Below are 4,419 nucleotides of genomic sequence, written 5' to 3' on the forward strand. Positions count from 1 at the left end.
TCCCTACTCTTCCTGTGGGTTTCTAATTAGGATAGAATTGCAATTGTAGACAAATGTATGCTTTAGAAAATTGAGTCTAAGTTAACAAAATAATTTTTATGCATCTCAGTAAGGTTCCATGATTTTCATCAAATGGGTTTAAGTAACTTCCCATTAGTTTAATCTTCAAGTGTTTTGTTTCAGTTTTTTGTGAATGAGGCTTTGTTGTCCTGCTTAGAGATAAGTAAGATAAATATTGGTTACATTGTTACCATGATATAGTGGCACCGCCCTCAATTGTGATATTCTCAGAGCATCTGTTTTACTAAATTCTCTTTATTAGTATTGATCGACCTCTTTCTCTCTCTCTCTCTCTCTCTCTCTCTCTCTTTCTTTCTTTCTTTCTTTCTTTCTTTCTTTCTTTTTCTTTCTTTCCTTCCTTCCTTCTTCCCTTCCTTCCTTTCTTTTTCCTCCTCCTCCTCCTCCTCCTCCTCCTCCTCCTCTCAGATGGGATCTCACTGTGTAGTTCTAGCTGTACTAGAACTCACTCATGAAACCAGGCTGGTCTCAAACTCACTGAAATTTGTGATTGGGTTTTCACATTTTCTTTCCTTAGTACTTCTCATTTCTGTAGCAAGAGTGAAACTTGCCGAGTTAGAGGATACAGTTTTCATTTCCACTATTTTCTGGAACCTCCTGACCCATGACTCTTTCTAGCTGGTAGTGCTGAGGGTGTTCTCTGCCTGCTGGCTTAGGGAGGGGGTGACACAGCAGAATGCAGGAAAAGGAAGTCAAGTTGCCAAGNCTCTGTCNGATTTGGAACAGCACATGAAGTAGTGACCATATGCCAGCTTCCTTGATTCTGACCCAGGTTCCTTGGCTGGGTTGTTATGGATAAGGAGAAGAAGCCCCTATGAGCTTTCAGAAATTCCACAACTAATCAAAAGGCACAATTTCCAGACTGACATCTGGACCAATGGAAGTAAATCAGAATGGCTTCCCACCATAGGTGGCTTGAGAAATGCCTCTTAAGATGAATGAAATGCCTCTAGATTCAGAAGAAAAAAAAAATGAGTTGGAAGCCAATGTCCAACACTGAAAAATGTTTCTGTACTCTGTCCTCATCTCTGGAAGCCCAGACACTGACATAAATAGACCATGAGGGATAGGTTGATATAGCTGTCAGAACAGTAAGAGACCCCAGACAGACCAAGCAACTGGAATCTAGAGAGATCATAGCCTTTTCCCTCAGTAGTGTTCAAGGGGGAACAAATGTATCAATTCATCAAGAAATTAAAAACTGTGGGTGCACTTGGGTAGCCGTAAGAGCACAGTGCTGGGGTCAGCAGTTGATTTGACACAGTTCTAGAAGGATACCAGGAACTGGGAAATCCTTGGACACTCCCACCAAGTAGGCACAAATGCTCCTGCATGTCCAATTGAAGGGCAGAAGCATCTGAGAGACCCAAACCTAAAGAAGAGTCTCAATGGGAGAACAGGGAGCTGTGCTGAGGTTAAGCCATTTACACTCTAGACAAGTTACATTTTAGCAAACAATAGCCTTGTACATGTGTGGGTCCTAGCACTTGAAAGGTAGGGCAAAGTTCAAGGCTAGCCTGCACTATACAGCCTGCCTCAAAAATCAAACAAATCAAACCAAAACTTAGGGGCAAGGAGATGGCTCAGTGGGTAAAAGCCCTGCCCACACAAGATCAGAGAGTGCAGAACAGAGCTTGTACATCTGCCTGTCATTTTACAAGTGATGACCTGAGTATGCAGGACATAGGGTGTGCATCTGTCATCTTACCGGTCCTGCGGGGAGATGAGAGGCAGAAACAGAAGAACCACCCAGAACTAGCTTCAGGTTGGCTAGCCTGAGCTACGTACCACAGTAGAAGGACAAGGGAGAAATCCTCAGCAAGGTGGAAGGTCAAGGACCAACTCTCCCAAATTGTCCTCTGAATCCACACACAGGCCACACACTCTCTCTCTCTCTCTCTCTCTCTCACACACACACACACACACACACACACACACACACACACACACACACTCACACACACACACACACACACATACACACACACACACACACACTCACACACACACACACACACACTCACACACACACAAACAAACTCACACACACACACACTCACACACATACACACATAAAAATTAAAACCAACAGACCAGGGTCCTGGCTCAGTGGTTAAGAGCATTGACTGCTCTTCCAGAGGTCCTGAGTTCAATTCCCAGCAACCACATGGTGGCTCACAGCCATCTGTAATGAGATCTGATGCCCTCTACTGGAGTGTCTTAAGAGTGACAGTGTGCTTACATAAAACAAAATATCTTTAAAAAAAAAACAAAAAAAACAGGCCAAACAAACCAAATACTAGTGTGGACATTCGTGAGTCGGAGGCATCTCCTCCCTGGGGCTCCTGACACTGTGTGAGGTCCTTGTTCCCAGAGCTGCTGAGAAGGGGGACTACTCCCATCAGTAAATTTCCATCACCTGGAAGAACGGTGACTCATGATGGGAAGTCAAATCCAGTGGAATTTTTTAAATTAAAAAGGAAGGGGTGGGGAGCCTTATTTCTTTAGAAGTTATCCGTTGTGTAAAATTCACACCCGCTTTGGCCTTTAGCCAGGATGAGAAGCATCTGTAGGCACGCTCACCTTGTTTCTGATTTAACGGCAATGCATCTGACATTTCGTTAGTTGTGATGTCTGTTGTTATTCGTATTTAATGAGGTTAGGCACCGCTGTCTGTTGGAAGTTGGGTGGAGTTTACTTTGTCAATACTAAGTCAAGATGGGTAGGCGGCTTTACCTGTTGCATCAAGACAGCTATTCTTTATCTGCTACAGGTTTTGGTATCTGTTAAAATGGCCGTACGATTTTTCTCCTTAACTTATTAAGGCAGGGAAATATAGAACACAACACCCTTGACTTTGCCTACTTGTTATAATCAAAAGCTAGGCTTTATCTTTCACAATTTATTTACAATCTTAAAATCAACATTTGGGAATGAATTTGGGTAAGATTTTGAGGGTTATATTACATTTATAAAGTAAACAGTGATGTATCGAAGCGTTCCTCACGGTCTGGACTCTCAGACTACCCACAGTCTCAAGGTTTACTGGACATTTTGTACAACATTAGCAACTAGGTCTGAAAACTTAGGGAAGACTTTAAAAGTGTGTGCGTGTGCACAGATAAGGGTGAAAGGTCAGATGTGGAGGTCAGAGGAGAATCTCAGCAAGCCCTTGCCTTCCACCTTGTTTGGGATGTGTGCTACCCAGCCTGGCTTTACCTGGATTCTGGGGAGATCAGACTCAGGTCCAAAAGTTTAAACTGTATGTTACCCACTGAGCCTTCTCCTCAGCCCTGCAGTAAGACTTGTTTTTTAGAGTCAGGGTTTCTCTGTGCAGCTTTGGTTGTCCTGTAACTCAATAGGTTACAAGCTGGCCTTGAACTTAGAGAGTGATTGTTCCACTCCTTGAGTGCTGGGATTAAAGGTATGCACCACTATGTAAGATTATTTTTTTTTGTGTGAAGATTTTATTTTTATGTGTAAGGCTGCTTGGCTGGGTTGTATGCCTGCATACCACATGCAAGCAGAACTCACAGAGGCCAGAAAAGACATTGGGGTTTCCTGAAACTGGAGTTTCAGATGGTAGTGGAGCCTCTGTGTGGGTCCTGGGAATAGAACCTCAGTCCTCTGGAAGAATAGACAGAGCTCTTAAGTGATGAGGCTTTTCTCCAGCTCCTTGGAAAAACTTTTTTTTTTTTTTTTTTTTGGTTTTTTGAAAAACGGTTTCTCTGTGTAGCCCTGGCTGTCCTGGAACTCACTCTGTAGACCAGGCTGGCCTCAAACTCAGAAATCAGCCTGCCTCTGTCTCCCAAGTGCTGGGATTAAAGGCGTGCTCCACCACCACCCGGCTACATTTTTTTTTTTTTGATCACCTTTTTCAGTCCACTAGAATTTATTTTCCTCAATGACTGATCTGTTCAGACTTCCACTTCTCCCTGAGTCAACTCTTAAACGCTCATGAGTGCTTTGCTTTAGATGTATGTTGTGCACCATGTGTGTGCCTGGTGCCTACACTGGTCAGTAAAGGACATCGGGTCCCCTGCAGCTGGGGTAAAGGACTGTTGTGAGCTAACATATGGGTGCTGGCAACAGAGCCTGGGTCCTCTGCTAGAGCAGGAGTTCCTAACTACTGAGCCAACTCTCCAGTCCCTCTGAGGGAATTTCAGTAATTTATACTACTTTATAAAGCCCCAGGTTGGGGCTGGTGAGATGGCTCAGTGGGTAAGAGCACCTGACTGCTCTTCTGAAGGTCCAGAGTTCAAATCCCAGCAACCACATGGTGGCTCACAACCATCCGTAATGAGATCTGGCGCCCTCTTCTGGAGTGTCTGAAGACAGCTG

This window comes from Mus caroli, chromosome 2 (genome assembly GCF_900094665.2).
Source record: "Mus caroli chromosome 2, CAROLI_EIJ_v1.1, whole genome shotgun sequence".
NCBI lineage: Eukaryota > Metazoa > Chordata > Mammalia > Rodentia > Muridae > Mus > Mus caroli.